This window comes from Macaca fascicularis, chromosome 2 (assembly GCF_037993035.2).
Source record: "Macaca fascicularis isolate 582-1 chromosome 2, T2T-MFA8v1.1".
Taxonomy (NCBI): domain Eukaryota; kingdom Metazoa; phylum Chordata; class Mammalia; order Primates; family Cercopithecidae; genus Macaca; species Macaca fascicularis.
In genome coordinates, this window is record NC_088376.1 from 167,208,078 (window position 1) to 167,226,417 (window position 18,340).

Genomic DNA, 18,340 nt, shown 5'->3' on the forward strand with positions numbered 1-18,340 from the left:
TTTATTCCCTTGACAAAATGGAAATACTTTGTGGGGAATATTTTAAATATATTAAAAATTTTAAATATTTTAAATGTATTAAAATACAAAAATTTTAATAATGACATTAGACACTAATAAAATGTCTTTTTTCTTAGTCATAGTTTATTGACATAACTTGTATATGGAAAAATCCATGCTTTTTAGTGTATAGTTCTATTAATTTGGTCTTTCTAACTTATTTCTATGCTCTCTTTTTAGAAGCAGATAATTTACTTTTGCAGTTCCTTTTCATATGATTTAGTTGCTATAAATTTTGGCTTTCCTTTTATCCTACCATTTCTTTGGAAATGCAGTATGCTATCAACATTGTTTTTTTTTTTTTTTTTTTTGAGACGGAGTCTCGCTCTGTCGCCCAGGCTGGAGTGCAGTGGCCAGATCTCAGCTCACTGCAAGCTCCGCCTCCCGGGTTTACGCCATTCTCCTGCCTCAGCCTCCCGAGTAGCTGGGACTACAGGCGCCCACCACCTCGCCCGGCTAGTTTTTTTTTTTTGTCTTTTTAGTAGAGACGGGGTTTCACCATGTTAGCCAGGATGGTCTCGATCTCCTGACCTTGTGATCCGCCCGTCTCGGCCTCCCAAAGTGCTGGGATTACAGGCTTGAGCCACCGCGCCCGGCCACTATCAACATTGTTTTTAGTAATTCTCTGAATCTTCTTTATGAACTCATGCTTGTTCATAGAATAAAGAGTTCAGAGTTTGTTCATGGAAGGAGAAGATGTCTATAATTATAGCCAGAGTTTATAGATTTTCTTCCATTAGAGCTTTTCTATTACTGTGCTAACCCTAATGAAATGTATATTCTTGAAAATTATTTTCTACATCTTTATTTAATAGATGTATAGGATTTATAGGATTTGTAGCAAAAAAAAAAAAATGTGGAAAATGTGCCCTCTCAAATGATCATTGAATGCAACAAAAGAAAATAATGTAAGAATGGAATCTACATTATCAGAAGCTATACTATATTTCTACTAAGACTATAGAATTAATCGATTTGTTCATTCCTTCACTGAATAAGCTTCATTTATTGAGCCCCTACTGATGTGAAACTTTCCCTTAAGCAGCTTACCATCTAATAGGTACAATTGATTAATGTTATATACAGTAGGGAAAGGAAATTCCCATAGTCATTATCACTTTTTCTTTTTTTTTTTTTTTTTTTTTTTTTTTTGAGACGGAGTCCGCCCAGGCTGGAGTGCAGTGGCCCGGTCTCAGCTCACTGCAAGCTCCGCCTCCCGGGTTCACGCCATTCTCCTGCCTCAGCCTCCGGAGTAGCTGGGACTACAGGCGCCCGCCACCTCGCCCGGCTAGTTTTTTGTATTTTTAGTAGAGACGGGGTTTCACCATGTTAGCCAGGATGGTCTCGATCTCCTGACCTTGTGATCCGCCCGTCTCGGCCTCCCAAAGTGCTGGGATTACAGGCTTGAGCCACCGCGCCCGGCCCATTATCACTTTTTCAATAGTTAATGGCTAAGTTATTTAAGTATTGGAGTCACCAAATGATAGAGAGTCTTTATGATTTTTACTAACTTTTAGAAAGAGTTGACACAATAATATCTGGCATGTTACTGATGTTCAGCAGCAATGAAATAATAATTAGGTTTAAAGCCAAGAGTGGTTCCAAAGCTTCATAGTATTAGGTCAGTCAGTCCACTAGAAATAAGAGGACTCTGTTTATATAAAGCCAAGAGTCCTTGAGTATCATGAAGCAAAAGAAAAAGCATTTTCCTTGAGGGCTTTTAAAGATAAGATAAAGCCCTTTTAAAAGCTTTATCATGAACTTCTAACAAAAGTTTTGCCACGTATAGTATAAAACATCATCTTGTTTCGGATATCTGTTTTATTATGAAACTTTTAATGGAACAAACAAAATCATGTACAGGCATATCCAGTTATATTGCATTCCTCATTAATTGTACAGGCACAATTTTTGAACTTTTAAAAGGCAGTGTAAGAAACCTGTTTTATAGCCCTTTCATCACTCCAGGACCACAGTTCCACAGCTTCTCCTCCAGCCCCATATGCAAAGCCTATCCATGCTAGGATTAATCCTTATGCCTCTGAATAATCTGAATCAGCGCTTGAAATTTCTTGCCCTGGCATGGCTTGGAGGAGCTGAATAAACTGTTCCCATTACTCTGTCTGTCACCTTCCTCTCTCCCATCCTCAGCTCTCATAACAAGTCATTAAAATAAAAAGGGTTAAATGAATTATAATATACAGTGATTACTATGAAAAACCCCTAACACATATCAATAACAGGTCTCAGGACAACATATATGTCACAGAATTCAGAGGAAGAAAAGTTCTCTCATGCACTCCACCTGCTAACCAGCATTACCGAAAGTACTGTTTTAATAAACAGGTAAATATACTATTTTTAAAGATTTTTTGCAAGTACAAGTGTCACATTTCCACCCTAACAATCTGAATTTTCACACCCCATAGAAATCTGTACATATATCTGTGATATATACATTCAAATGCATAGCTAAAATATTCAAATGTATATAATAAGTCAAAGCAAGAACCTCTTCGTTCTGACCTAAAAGTACCTCATTAGCGCCAATGTCCAAGATAGACAGCCCCAAGTACACTAAGGTCCAAGGGCATGAAAGAACCCTCACTTCTGTAGACTAACAAACAGATTCATGCAAATTAGTGTGTGAACTTGAAGATATTATCCTGCCAAACTGATTGGTACAGACATGCCGCCAAGGGGAAAACACCAGCTAGGCAGTATTATTATTACTGTTATAATTATTGCTAAAACCATAAGACCTTAAAGCTTTCTGGATGAAAGGCTTGCAAGGGAAAAACAATCTATCCTAGGGTTCACTCTGTGGACTTGAAATTACTTTTCAACGTTTTCTTCTTATTTATCCAACTCATTTCAAAAGATGAAACACCTATTCCAAGGTGAGGAAAGAGGCTTCTGGGGAAAGGAAAAAATAAATTCTTTAGGACGGTCTTATTATTTTCTGTTCATTCTGATTCATTTTCTCCCCTTCCTGCCTATTTCCCTGGTTTTAATTTGTATTACTCTGTTTCAGAATGTTCTGCATCTTTTCTCTATGTCTCATCTTCCAACCTCTCAGAAGTATTCCAACCTCTCAGAAGTATGAATATATAATCAATTATATATTCAGTCTATTCTTTTGCTGCTACTCCTTTAAAACATCCTTATGAATATTGCTTTGGAGAATTCATGGTACACATTATTGTCACTGAAGGGGTGACAGTACAATATATATATTTGAAATTAGGCAGTATGGTGTGAAGTTAAAAATAAACATTTTGGAACCCAACCGGTGTGCATTTGAACCCAAGAACTGCCATTTACTAGCAGTGATAAGGCTAGTTCATTCACTGTGCTGAGCCTTACCCCAGAAGATCTTATGATTAATAATATCTAGCTCACTAGTAGTTGAGGATTAATAAAGATAATAATATTTTTAAAACACTGAGTAAAATGTCAGAAACATGAAAGCATTTAAAACAAACAAATGATATCAAGATGGTGGTGAAGGCGGTAGCAGTGGTGGAAGCAGCTGTAATTGTGGTGATTATAGACATGAACTTTCGAAGAATTTTTTCACCAGAAGGAGTGGGTCACCTTCATCCATTGGGATTGCAAGTCTGTGATAAACACTCATGTATTTAAAAGGAGAGGAAGAAGTGCTCTGCTGTATCAATTGTACTTCAATATGAAGGTTATGATCAGGCTTAAATCTCTTCATGTTCCTAGAGATAGATTCACTTCACACACACATACCAAACTGTGAATGCTACTCTGCCCTGCCTACTCTTTTTCCAACTATTATTGTAAAATTATTCATGCATTCAAAAGAATACTTACACATACACGTGAGGGGAAGTGGTCCTCTCTGCAGAAATGTCATATTTAACAACTATCCACACACAAAAGCACCTTTATAAGAACCAACAATCAGATAAGCAATCACAGTACCTGGTTTTAACTTCATATCACTGAAAGAGGCACTGAAGTGGATAGGAAAGACATTCTTGACTTGCCGACACAACCCCTGAGAGTGGTTGTATGGGCCAGAGAATCTGTGGGGAAGGTGAGCTCAGTGATTGTAGGACCTTGCATTGGAACTCAGTGCTGCTTGTTACAGCAGAAAGCAAGACTGGGTAGACCCCAGCCAGTGGTGATGGAAGGAGAATGTAGATCAGTCCTAGCCAGAGGGTAATTGCCCATCCCAGTGGTCAAAACCTGAGTTCCAACGAGCCTTGCCATTGCAGACCAAAGCACTCTGTGGTCCTAAATAAACTTGAAAGGCAGTCTAGGCCACAAGGACTGCAATTCCCTGGCAAGTCCTGGTGCTGTGCTAAGCTCAGAGCCACCAAACTTGGAAGAAAAGAGACCTAGTGAAACATCACCTGGTGTGGCCAAAGGAATTCTTGCACCATCCCTCCCCCAACCCCAGGCAGTGCAGCTCACAGCTCTGGGAGAGACTCCTTCCCTCTGTTGAGGAGAGGAGAGGGAAGAGTAAAGAGAACTTTGTCTTGCAACTTGGATACCAGCTCAGTCAGAGTAGGATAGAATATCAGATAGAGTTCCAAGGTCCCCATTCCAGGTCCTACCTCCTGGATGACATGTGTAGACACACCCTGAGCCAGAAGGGAACCTGCTGCTTTGAAGGAAAGGACCCAGTCCTACCAGGATTTATCACCTTCTGACTAAAGAGCACTTGGACCCTCAATAATCAGCAGCAATACCCAGGTAGTAATTGCCATAGACCTTGGGTGTGACTCAGAGGTGAGCTCACTTCAGATGTAACTCACCCACATTCCCAGCTGTTCTGGCTATAGGGAGGGAATCCTTCTACTTGAGAAAAAGAGAAGGAAGAGGGAGTTTGTCTTGAAGCTTAAATACCAGCTAGGTCACAGTGCAGTAGAGCACCAAGCAGGCTCTTGGGGTTCCTTATTCCAGAACGTGGCTCTTGGATGGCATTTCTGAACCTGCTCTGGGCTGGAAGGGGGCCAAATTCCCTGAAGGCAGAGTCTCAGGCCTGGCAGCATTCACCACAAGTTGACTGAAGAGCCCGTGGACCTTGAGTGAACATCAGTGGTTGCCCGGCAGTACTCACTGTGCGCCTAGGATGGTGGTGGCCACAGAAAGGGACTCCTCTGCTTGTGAAAAAGGGAGGTGATGTGATTTGGCTCTGTGTCTCCACCCAAATCTCATCTTGTAGCTCCCATAATTCCCACATGTTGTGGGAGAAACCTGGTGGGAGATGGTTGAATCATGGGGGTAGGCCTTTCCCGTGCTGTTCTCGTGATAGTGAATGAGTCTTATGAGATCTGATGGTTTTAAAAACTGGAGTTTCCCTACACAGGCTCTCTCTTTGCCTGCCGCCATCCACATAAAAAGTGACTTGCTCCTCCTTGCCTTCCACCATGATTGTGAGGCCTCCCCAGCCACGTCAAAGTAAAAGTCCATTAAACCTCTTTCTTTTGTAAGTTTCCCAGTCTCAAGCATGTCTTTATCAGCAGTTTGAAAATGAACTAATATAGTAAATTGGTACCAGGAGTGGGGCACTGATGAAAAAATAAATGGAAATGTGGAAGCAACTTTGGAACTGGGTAACAGGCAGAGGTTGGAACAGTTTGGAGGGCTCAGAAAAAGAAAGGAAAATGTGGGAAAATTTGGAACTCTAATGACTTTGACCAAAATGCTGATAATAATATGGACAATGAAATCCAGGCTGAGGTGGTCTCAAATGGAGATAAGGAACTTCTTGGGAACTGGAGCAAAGGTGACTCTTGTTATGTTTTATCAAAGAAACTGGCAGCATTTAGCCCCTGCCCTAGAGATTTGTGGAACTTTGAACTTGAGAGAGATGATTTAACATATCTAGTGGAAGAAAGTTCTAAGCAGCAAAGCATTCAAGAGGTGACTTGGGTGCTGTTACAGGCACTTGGTTTTAAAAGGGAAACAGACCATGAAAGTTTGGAAAATGTGTAGCCTGACAATGTGATAGAAAAGAAAATCCCATTTTCTGAGGAGAAATTCAAGCTGGCTGCAGAAATTGCATAAGTAATGAGGAGCTGAATGTTAATCACCAAGACAATAGGGAAAATGTCTCCAGGGCATGTCAGAGACCTTTGAGGCAGCCCCTCCCATCACAGGTCTGGAGGTTTAAGAGGAAGAAACGGTTTTGTGGGCTGGGTCCAGGGTCCCTCTGCTGTGTGCAGTCTAGGGACTTGATGTCCTACGTCCCAACCATTCCAGCCATGACTAAAAGGGGCCAAAGTACAGCTCAGGCTGTTGCTTCAAAGGTTGGAAACCCCAAACCTTGGCAGCTTCCACATGGCTTTGAGGCTGTGGGTGCACAGAAATCAAGAACTGAAGTTTTGGAACCTCTGCCTAGATTTCAGAGGATGAGTGGAAACTTGGATGCCCAGGCAGATGTTTGCTGCAGGAGTGGGGCCCTCATGGAGAATCTCTGCTAGGGCAGTGCAGAAAGGAAATGTGGCGCTGGAGGACCCCAACAGAGCCCCTACTGGGGCACCACCTAGTGGAGCTGTGAGAAGAGGGCCACCATCCCCCAGACACCAGAATGGTAGATCCACCAAGACCTTGCACTGAACACTTGGAAAAGCTGCAGATACTCAATGCCAGCCTGTGAAAGCAGCCATGAGCGGGGGTATACCCTGCAAAGCCACAGGGGCGGAGCTGCTTAAGTCCATGGGAACCCACCTGTTGTATCAGTGTGACCCCGATGTGAGACATGGAGTCAAAGGAGATCATTTTGGAGCTTTAAAATTTGATTGCTCTGCTAGATTTTGGACTTGAATAGGACCTGTAGCTCCTTTGTTTAGGCCAATTTCTCCCATTTGGATGGCTGTATTTACCCAATATCTATACCTCCATTGTATCTAGGAAGTAACTAACTTGCTTTTGATTTTATAGGCTCATAGGCAGAAGGGACTTGCCTTGTCTCAGATGAGACTTTGAACTGTGAACTTTTGAGTTATTGATGAAATGAGTCAAGACTTTGAGGGACTGTTGGGAAGGCATGATTGGTTTTGAAATGAGAAGACATAAAATTTGGGAGGGTCTAGGGGCGGAATGATGTGGTTTGGATCTGTGTCCCCACCCTAATCTCATCTTGTAGCTCCCATAATTCCCACATGTTATGGGAGGGAACAAGTGGGAAATGTTTGAATCATGTGGGATGGTCTTTCCCATGCTGTTCTCATGATAATGAGTGAGTCTCGTGAGATCGGATGGTTTTAGAAATGGCAGTTTCTCTACACAAGCTCTCTCTTTCCCTGCCACCATCCATGTAAGATGTTACTTGCTCCTCCTTGCCTGCCACCATGATTGTAAGGCCTCCCCAGCCATGTTGAAGTGTAAGTTCATTAAACCATTTTCTTTTATAAATTGGCCAGTCTCAGGTATGTCTTTATCAGCAGTGTGAAAACAGACTAATACAGGAGGGAAGAGTGGGAAGGACTTTTTCTCATGGTTTGAATGCCAGTTCAGTCACAATAGAGTAGAGAACCAGGTAGACTCCTAATGTTTCCAACGCAAGGCCTTAACTCCCAGATGGCATTTCTGGACCCACCTGGGGCTAGGGGAACCTCATCACCCTGAAGGGAAGGACAAAATCCTGGCTGGCTGTGCCACCTGCAGATTGTAGAACTCTAGATAGTAGCCAGAAAGTGGTTACCACAGTCCTCAGGTGAGACTCAATACTGTGCTGGCTTCAGGTCTGACCCAGTGCAGTACCAGTGGTGGTAACCATAGGGGTATTTGTGTTACCACTTCCCTAGCACTAGGCAGATCAGCACTGATAGAGAGAATGTTTGCTTGGGAGAGAAAAAGTGAAGATAATAAGAATCTCTTAATGGCAATCAAGAAGATTCTTCCAGATCTTATCTGAGACTGTCAGGAGATATCTCTACAACTCTGCAAGAACCATGGAGATATTGGGCTTGGGATTTCCCCTAATGCAGATATGGCTGCAAAGACCGAAAACTTAGGTGAAAACACTCAAGTACCTTCAAATATGTGGAATGTCTTCACAAGAAGGATGGTTATAAACAAGCCCAGACTGCAAAGGTTACAATAAATTCCCAACTCTTCAATGTCCGGACAATGATGAATATCCACAAGCATCAACACCATCCAGGAAAACAAGGTCTCAACAAATGAGCTACACAAGGCACCAGAGGCCAATCCTGGAGAAATGGAGATATGTGACCTTTCAAGCAGAGAATTCAAAATAACCATTTTGAGAAAACTCAATGAAATTCAAGATAACACAGAGAAAGAATTTAGACTCCTATTAGATGAATTTAACAAAGAAATTTAAATAATTAAAAAGAATCAATCAGAAATTCTGGAGTTGAAAAATGCAAGTGGCATAATGAAGACTGCATCAGAGTCTCTTAAAAGCAGGTTGATCAAGGAGAAGAAAGAATTAATGAGCTTGAAAACAAGCTACTTGAAAATACACAGTCAGACGAAACAATAGAAAGAAGAATAAAAAAGAATGAAACATGACTACAATATTTAGAAAATCTCCTCAAAGGGGCAAATTTAAGAGCTACTGACCTGAAAGAGGAGGTAAAAAAAAAAAAAAGATAAGAGTACAAAGGTTTATTCAAAAGGTTAATAACAGAGAACTTCCCAAACCTAGAACGAGGTATCAGTATTAAAGTACAACAAGGTTATATACTACCAAGCAGATTTAACCCAAAGCATACCACCTCAAGACAATTAAAAATCAAACTCCCAAAGGTTACACAGGATCCTAAAAGCAGCAAGTGAAAAGAAACAAATAACATGCAAGTTGCTCCAATATGTCTACCAGCAAACTTTTAAGGAGAAACCTTATAGGCCAGGAGAGAGTGATGGGTCATAAAGTGCTGAAGGAAACAAACCTCGAATCCCAGAATAGTATATCCAGCAAAAATATCCTTCAAACATGAAGAAGAAATAAGTACTTTCTTAGACAAACGAAAGCTGGAAGATTTAATCAACACCAGACCTATTCTACAAGAATTGCTAAAAGGAGTGCTTTAATCTGAAATAAAGACATTAAGAAATGATAAGAAATCATCAGAAGGTACAAAACTCTCTGGTAAGAGTAAGCACACAGGAAAATACAGAATATTATAACACTTTAATTGTGGTTTGTAAACTACTCATATCTTGAGTAGAAAGTCTAAAAGATGAAATGATGAAAAATAATAACTTTTCATGACACAGATACTACAACAAAATGTAAATAGAAACAATAACAAGTTAAAAAGTGGGGGGACAACGTTAAATTGTAGAGTTTTTATTAGTTTTTTCTTTGCGTGTTTGTTAGGTTGTTTATTTGTTTATACAATGTGTTGTCATCTGTTTAAAATAAGATATAAGATATTGATTATAACATATAAGATTATAAGGTATGGCCGGGCGCGGTGGCTCAAGCCTGTAATCCCAGCACTTTGGGAGGCCGAGACGGGCGGATCACGAGGTCAGGAGATCGAGACCATCCTGGCTAACACAGTGAAACCCCGTCTCTACTAAAAAATACAAAAAAAAAAAACTAGCCGGGCGGGGCGGCGGGCGCCTGTAGTCCCAGCTACTCGGGAGGCTGAGGCAGGAGAATGGCGTAAACCCGGGAGGCGGAGCTTGCAGTGAGCCGAGATCCAGCCACTACGCTCCAGCCTGGGCGACAGAGCAAGACTCTGTCTCAAAAAAAAAAAAAAAAAAAAAAGATTATAAGGTATTATAATTAGATTATAGGATATTATTTGCAAGCCTCATGGTAATCTCAAATCAAAAAATATACAATGGATATGAAAATATAAAAAGCAAGAAATTAAAACATACCAGCAGAGGAAATCAACTTCACTGCAAGGAAGGAAAGAAGGAAGAGAAAACCACAAAATAACCATAGCACAAATAACAAAATAACATGAATAATTTCTTATCAATAATAACATTGAATGTAAATGGATTAAACTATTCAATTAAAAGACACACAGTAACTGGATTACAAAGACACCAGACTCAACAATTTATTGCCTACAAGAAACACACTTCCCTTATAAAGATTTATTCAGACATAGACTGAAAATTAAGGTATGGAAAAAGATATTCCATGCAAATGGAAGCCAAAAAAGATCAGAAATGGCTATATTTATTTCAGACAAAATATGTTTCAAGACAAAAACTATAAAAAGGGTCAAAGAAGGTCAAAGGGGTCAATTAAGCAAGAGGATATAACAATTGTAAATATATGTGTACCCAACATTGGAGCACTCAGGTATCTAAAGCAAGTATTATTAGAGCTAAATGAGGGACAAATCCCAATACAATAATAACTGGAGACTTCAACACCCCACCTTCAGCATCAGACAAGCAGAAAATCAACAAACAAACAATGAATTTAATCTGCACTGTAGGTCAAATGGCATAACAGAACATTTCATCCAATGGCTGCAGAATAGACGTTCCTCTCAGGACATGGATCATTCTCAAAGATAGACCATATGTTTAGCCATAAAGCAAGTCTTCAAAAAGTTTTTAAAAATTGAAATTATGTCAAGTATCTTCTCTGACCACAATGGAATAAAACTAGAAATCAACAACAAGAAAAAGATTGGAAACTTAGAAAATACAAGAAAATTAAACAATGTGCTCCTAAGTGACCAGTGAGTCAATGAAGAAATTAAGAATGAAATTTAAAAGGCTATTGAACAAATGATAATGGAAACAAAACATACCAAAACCTATGGGATACAATGAAGGACAAAAACCATATGATCATTGTAGTTGATGCTGAAAAAGTATTTGATAAAATTCAGTATCCTATTATGATAAAAACTCTTTTTTTTTTTTTTTGAGACGGAATCTGGCTCTGTCGCCTGGGCTGGAGTGCAGTGGCCGGATCTCAGCTCACTGCAAGCTCCGCCTCCCGGGTTCACGCCATTCTCCTGCCTCAGCCTCCCGAGTAGCTGGGACTAAAGGCGCCCGCCACCTCGCCCGGCTAGTTTTTGTATTTTTTAGTAGAGACGGGGTTTCACCGTGTTAGGCAGGATGGTCTGGATCTCCTGACCTCGTGATCCGCCCGTCTCGGCCTCCCAAAGTGCTGGGATTACAGGCTTGAGCCACCGCGCCCGGCTATGATAAAAACTCTTTAAAAACTGGGTATAGAAGGAACATATCTCAACACAGTAAAAGCCATATATGACAGACCCATAGCTATTATCATTCTGAATGGGGAAATGTTGAAAGCTTTTTCTCTGAGATCTGGAATGTAACAATGATGCCCACTGTCACCACTGTTATTCAACATAGTACTGGAAGTCCTAACTTAAGCATTCAGACAAGAGAAGGAAACAAAGTGCATAAAAATTGGAAAGGAAGAAATCAAATTATCCTTGTTTGCAAGTAATGTGATCTTGTATTTAGACAAACCTAAAGACTTCACCATAAACTATTAGAACTGATAAATAAATTCAGTAAAGTTGAAGGATACAAAACCAGTGTATGAAACTCAGTAGTATTTCTATATGCTAATAGCAAGCAACCTGAAAAATAAACAAAGAAAGTAATCCCATTTACAATAGCTGCAAATGAAATAAAATACCTAGTAATTAACATAACCAAGGAAGTAAAAGATCTCTGAAATTAAAATTATGGAATATTGATGCAAGAAATTGAAAAGAACTCAAAAAATATATATTCCATATTCATGAATTGGAAGAAACAATACTGTTAAAATGTCCATACTATCTAAAGCAATCTACAAATTCAGTACAATCTGTATCAACCAATGACATTCTTCAAAGAAAAAAATATTTAAATTTATATGGAATCACAAAAGACATAGAATAACCAAAGCTATCCTGAACAAAAAGAACAAAACTGAAGAAATAATGTTACCTGACTTTAAATTATTCCACAAACTATAGTAACCAAAATAGCATGGTACTGGCATAAAGAGAGACACATAGACCGATGGAACATAATAGATCGCACAGAAACACATTCATACATCTACAAGGAACTTACTTTCAACAAAGGAGCCATAAACATACATTGGGGAAAAGACAAGTTTCTTCAATAAATGATACTGGGAAAACTGGATATCGATACGCAGAAGAATAAAGATAGACCCTGATCTCTTGCCATATACAAATATAAAATCAAAATGGATTAAAGCCTTCAATCTAAGACCTAAAACTCTGAAACTGCTAAATGAAAACATTGAAAATACTCTCCAGAACATTGGATTGGGCAAAGATTTCTGAAGTAAGAAATACCCTACAAGCACAGACAACCAAAGCAAAAATGAACAAATGGGATCATATTAAGTTAAAACATTTCTGCACAGCAAAGGAAACAATTAGCAAAGTGAAAAGACAACCCACAGAATGAGAGAAAATATTTACAACTATTCATCTGACAAAAGATTAATTTCCAGAATATTTAGGGAGATCAAACCACTTAATAGGAAAAAAAATATTACTCTGATTAAAAAATGAGCTAAAGATCTGAATAGACGTTTGCCAAAAGAAGACATAAAAATGGTAAACAGGTATATGAAAACATTCTTGACATCACTGATCATCAGAGAAATGCAAATCAGAACTACAATGAGATATTGAAATGGCTTTTATCCAAAAGACAAGCATTAACAAATGCTGGCAAGGATGTGGAGAAAAGGGAACTCTCTTACGTTGTTGGTGGAAAGGTAAATTAGTACAACCACTGTGGTGAACAGTTTAGAGGTTCCTTAAAAATATGGGAAATAGAGCATATGATCCAGCAATCCTGCTGCCAAGTACATACCCAAGAGAAAGGAAATGAGTATATAGAAGTGATATCTGCACTCCCATGTTTATTACAGCACTATTTACAATAGCCAAGATGTAGAAGGAACCTGTGTCCATAAATAGATGAATGGATAATGTGGTACACATACACAATGGAATACTATTCAGCCATAAAACAGAATAAGATCCTGTCATTTGCAACAACATGGATGAAACTGGAGGTCATTATGTTAATGTTAATGATTATGTTATGTCATTATGTTAAGTGAAATAAGCCAGACACAGAATAACAAATTTAACATCTTCTCACATATTTATGGGAGCTAAAAGTTAAAACAATTGAAGTAATGTACATAGAGAATAGAGTGATGGGTACCAGAGGCTGGGAAGGGTAGTGGACAGAGGATGGTTCATGGGTACAACAATATATTATAGTTAGATAGAATGAATAAGATCTAGTATTTGATAGCACAACAGGGTGACTACAGTCAATAATAACTTATTGTATATTTTAAAATATCTAAAAGTATAATTGGATTGTTTGTAACATAAATTAAGAATACATGCTTGAGGCAATTATTATGTATTGCATGCCTGTATCAAAATATCTCATCTACCCATGAATAAATACATACACCTACTATATACCCACAAGAATTAAAAATTAGAAAAAATTTATAGTTAATACATAATACAAAATACAAGTTAAGATTAAAATAATAAAATGAGTATTTTTTATTTAGCACCTAGATTAAGAAAAATAGAACCTTACCAATATCTTTAAAGCTCTGATTATGCCCTTCCCTGTTTACATCTCCTCCCGCTTCCTTCAGGATGCAATCAGGGAGAGGCATAAGCAGAATTTCAAAGATATTGATAAGGTTCTATTATATTAATCACTATCCTGAAATTTAGGTTTATTATTGCATTGCTTTTACTTATAAATTTCCTATATGTAGGTATCCTCCAAATAATAAATGGTTTAAATTTTGTTGTTTTTGAATTTTTATTCAACATTATGCTTATGGATCTTATTATGCTTATGATTTCTTCAGAGATTGAGTTTATTCCTAGCTCCATATTAGTAGTTCATGGGATAAAAATGTAATGAAATTAACTATTCTTCCATCCATGGATTTGGTTATTCCAATATTTGGTCTTAGAACCATGGTGGTTCTATGAACATTTTTATGAACATTTTTTTGTTTCCTGATGCATGTAAGGATAAAGTTCTTCAAGGCATATACTTAGGGCAGAAAATTGTGGGACTATAGAATTTGCACACTTTTAACTTTATGGAAGAGTGTCAAATCTTTTTCTAATGAGGTTGTATTGGTTAAGATTAGTTGAGGCTGCTGTGGCTAATAAAAATTTCAGAATCACAGTAGTTTAAATGAAATAGCCATACTTTTCTATCTCAGGTTCAAGAAGCCTGGAGGTGGTTATTCCAGAGATGGTAAGTCACTCCACAGTGTCGAGATGAAGGCTTCATGTACTGTGTAGGTTACCTTGTATGAACAATTTTCATTCCCAAGTTTATCCGTCAAGGTCGAAAATGGTTTCTGGAATTCCAGCCAGTGTATCCACATTTTGGCTGGCAATAGGAGAAAGAACCAAATGGTGCATAGTGCTTCCCTTCAAGATGTACAGAACACTTATTTTCATCCCACTGGTCAGAATTTACATGGCCGTATCATTACATTGCCCCAGGGCAAACTGGGAAATGTAGTTTTCTGCCAGTTTGCCATGGAGCCAGCTAGCAATAGAGAAATCTTATTACTGAGAAAGACAAATATTAGCAGATAACTAGCAGCTTCTGCCACAGTGGTTCTACTAATTTATATTAATTTCTACATACATAAAACTAACGAGAATTTGTGTTTCTCTACATACTTTCCACACTCAAAATGATCAGCCTTTTAAAGGTTTGTCAAAATGCTATTTATAAAATATTATGCCATCTTAAAAACTTGTATGCCTTTCATTAATAATAATTATTATCTTTTCATAATTATTAATTATTTTAATCTTTAAAGAAACTACCTGCTTATATTTTTCATTTTTGTGTTGTTTGTCTTTCTTTTTTGGACTTTAAGAGTTTTGTATTCATATAGAAAATAACCCCTTACTGGTTATATAAACCACCAAAAAAACCCCACAAAATACGAAAGTCTTCTAGTTGGTGTCTTAACTTTTTATTTTTCAATTGCTGTTTGATTAAAAGAGATATTTTGTTTAATTTACTTGAATTTATTAATCTGTTCTATTATGACTTAAACTTTTTGTTTCTTATTTGAGAAATCCTTCTCCACCCCATGGTTATAAGATATTCTTATGATTTCTTCTAAAAGTTTTGATTCTTTTTTTTTTTTTGCATTTCAATGAATTAGAATTGATATTTTCTGTACATTTTGAGTAAGATTACGATTTCACTTCTTTCCCTCTGGAAAATTAAAAACTAATAGTCTCAGCACAATTATTATAGTTTAAACGTTCACTTATCTGAAATGCCAACTCTGTAATATTCAAGTTACCTTTCTTTGTAGATATCTGTTTCTGGGAACTAGTTATTTATTTCTATGTCTATTTATACTTTCTCTGTATATATTAAATATATACTTGCCTAATATTTATAAGTAGATGTGCTATTTAATAAATCAAGACCCTCTTTCATATCATATTTTTTGCCATCAGGTATTTCTTAGTTACTCTGTGCTCTTTGTTCATGCACATAAATTTTAGAATCACTTTTACAAGTTCAACAATAATTTTAAAAGTCACACATTAAATCTGTTGGTCAATTTGAGAATAACTGATATGTTAATAATATTAGGTATTCTTATTCATGAATATGGTACAATTTTCATTTGTGGAGGTCTTCTTTAATGGCTTTCAATAATGTTCTATGATTTTATGCCTAAAGGTTTAGCACATAGTGCTTTAGATTTATCTCTACGTTTGCTATATTATTCTTACCATTGTTAATGTTACCTTTTTAGAAATATCCCTGTTCAAGCTAAGTTTTTGCTGCCTTCTAGAAACGCAGCTGATTTTTGTTTTTTCATTCTGTATTCACCCAATTTTCTAACCTGTCTAAATCCCAAAAATGTATGGATTTTTGGGGAGTTTTATATAGATAATTTTATCATCTGTGCATAATGAACATTTTGTTTCTTTCCTGCTAGTTTTTATACTTCTTTTTCTTCTTTTCCTATACTACTGGCTGGAACCACCAGCCAAATGCTGAACACAAGTAGTGATAGAGGGCATTCTTGTACCATTCTAATTTTAAAAGAAACGCTTACTAACACTTCACCATTGAGAGTAATTTTCATGTAAATAAATTAGGTACCTACTTGGATGTACTTCTGTATATATGGCTATTGTTGCGTTTATATAGTGACAATTGGACTGTACCATAACTCATTTGTTCAACTAATATTAATTGATTAATCATCATGCCCAAAGTTTACTCTAGTTGATATGTGAGATTCAAACATGAGTAAGACACATATCCTACTCCTAAATAGTTTACTACCTAAAAAAGGTGATGAGAACTACTTAAAACCAAATACAATAAAACACAAAAAGTAAGTGCCATAAGAGTTCAAACAGGATACAATAAAAGCTATTAAGAACAGATCAAAAACTGTCAATTGAACACTGTCAGGAAAATTCTACTAATTGAGATGGCATTTAAGCTAACACTCAAGAAGGCTGGGTGATGTGGCTTACACCTGTAATCACAACACTTTGGGAGGCTGAAAAGGAAGAATCACTTGAGCTCAGGAGTTCAAGAACAGCCTGGGCAACATAGGGAGACCCTGTCCCTACAAAAAATAAAAAAATAGCCAGGTGTGGTGGTGTGAGCCTGTGGTCCCAGCTACTTGGGAGGCTGAGGTGGGAGGATTGCTTGAGCCCAAGAAGGCAAGGCTGAAGTGAGCTGTGATTGTGCCACTACACTCCAGCCTGGGCAACACAGCAAGACCTCATCTCAAAAATAAATAAATAAACCAGCATTAAAGAATGAGTAGAGTTTTAATTGGAAAAAACATTCTGGGTATAGAGACAGCAAGAACAAAGGCTTGTACCTCTTATGTCGGTATTCTAAGTGAAGTTAAAACCCTCTTACACAGATTTCAAATAGTCATACCCACCATTCCCTCAATCACATTCAATCATATACTGGAGTCACATGTAATGGTCAGAGTTTTGTCTTAGCATGATCTATTCCCTCTTTCAAGCACATGGGTAATGGGATGGGTCCTTCAACTGATCACAAATAGGATTATCCTGCTTGATTACCTCCCTTAATAACCAGAATACCATACTTTCAAACTTCTTTTAACTGCCTCCAAATTTAAATATATTCTCAAAGAACAATTTGTCACCTCTGAGAAGATTCAAAAGAATAAATAAGCATGAGAAGGCAATTCTCAAAGGATTCCCTAATTTTGGGTCATAGTAGTAGCATCAGAGCAAGTGTACACATTTACACGATGGCAGTTTGAAGCAACCAATCATTTAGATTAATTATGGTACGTGTGTTAAAATTCTAATCACATTATTTAGTAGTTGTACTTATATATTATTTCTGGACCCCTTGTTACAATGAAACATGGAGATCCTGTAGTCCCACACAATCAAGTTGTTCAGAAATTTTTAGGATAGAAAATAAGAAGAAAATTGAGAAATAAAAACCCTCTAAATACATAAATAACCTCATCCTATTGCTCAGTAGTAATTTGGTCCCTGGCTAATGTATTACTCATAATTTATTGCAAATTTATTAAACCTCAGTAGCTCAGAACATAGTAGCTTATGGATGATCCTCTAATTAGTGGAATTAGAGGATGATACTGTTTCCTCTGATTAATTGGCACATGTGGAGACTGGGTGCCCTCTGAGGCCTATCATTTGCATATTAAGTTACCACATATCAATGTGCTGAAATCCAAAGGGCTGGGGGCTCCGTCTACCCATGCGAAGGCAATGTCCTGTGGATCTAATTAAATCACTATGCTCTTGGCCCTTTCCCTTTTCTACTCACTTTGGCACAATTTTCCAAGGAGTAACCTGAAAGTTGAAAAGTGAATAAACAATTTATGTATATGTAGCAATTTACCACTTAGAGATTCCTTTCACATATATTATCCGGTTTAATTCTCTCACAATCCTCTTGAGTATACACAGTTTTATTCCCGTTTTGCAAATAGATAGTGAGATGGATAGGCCTCCCAATTTACAAGGTAGTAATTGATCAAGCTGGGACTCACACCTGGATCTTCGTTCTCCAAGGTCAGAGCAATCTTTACTATGCCGTGGTGTGTCATTAGAGAATTATCCCAAATTGTATAATAAAAGACATGAAGAAAACGTTCCTCTTCCAACATTGACCCTGTTTTGTATAAAGCACTATCATACTCATTGCCTCTGGAGAAAGCAGTCAGTAAAATGGAATTAGTAAAAAGAGAGCCTAAGCACAT

The 18,340-nt window shown here is 37.6% G+C and overlaps 1 protein-coding gene and 1 long non-coding RNA gene across 4 annotated transcripts in view; both read left to right on the forward strand.

The window, feature by feature from the left end:
- The window catches only part of LSAMP (limbic system associated membrane protein), a 652,933-nt gene that overhangs the window by 474,594 nt on the left and 159,999 nt on the right, over nucleotides 1-18,340 (forward strand). The gene's annotated exons all lie outside the window — the stretch shown is intronic.
- On the forward strand, nucleotides 1,776-10,673 carry LOC135969409 (uncharacterized). Its single transcript, XR_010584654.2, has 2 exons — nucleotides 1,776-9,473; nucleotides 9,797-10,673. It is a non-coding gene; the product is annotated as an uncharacterized lncRNA (long non-coding RNA).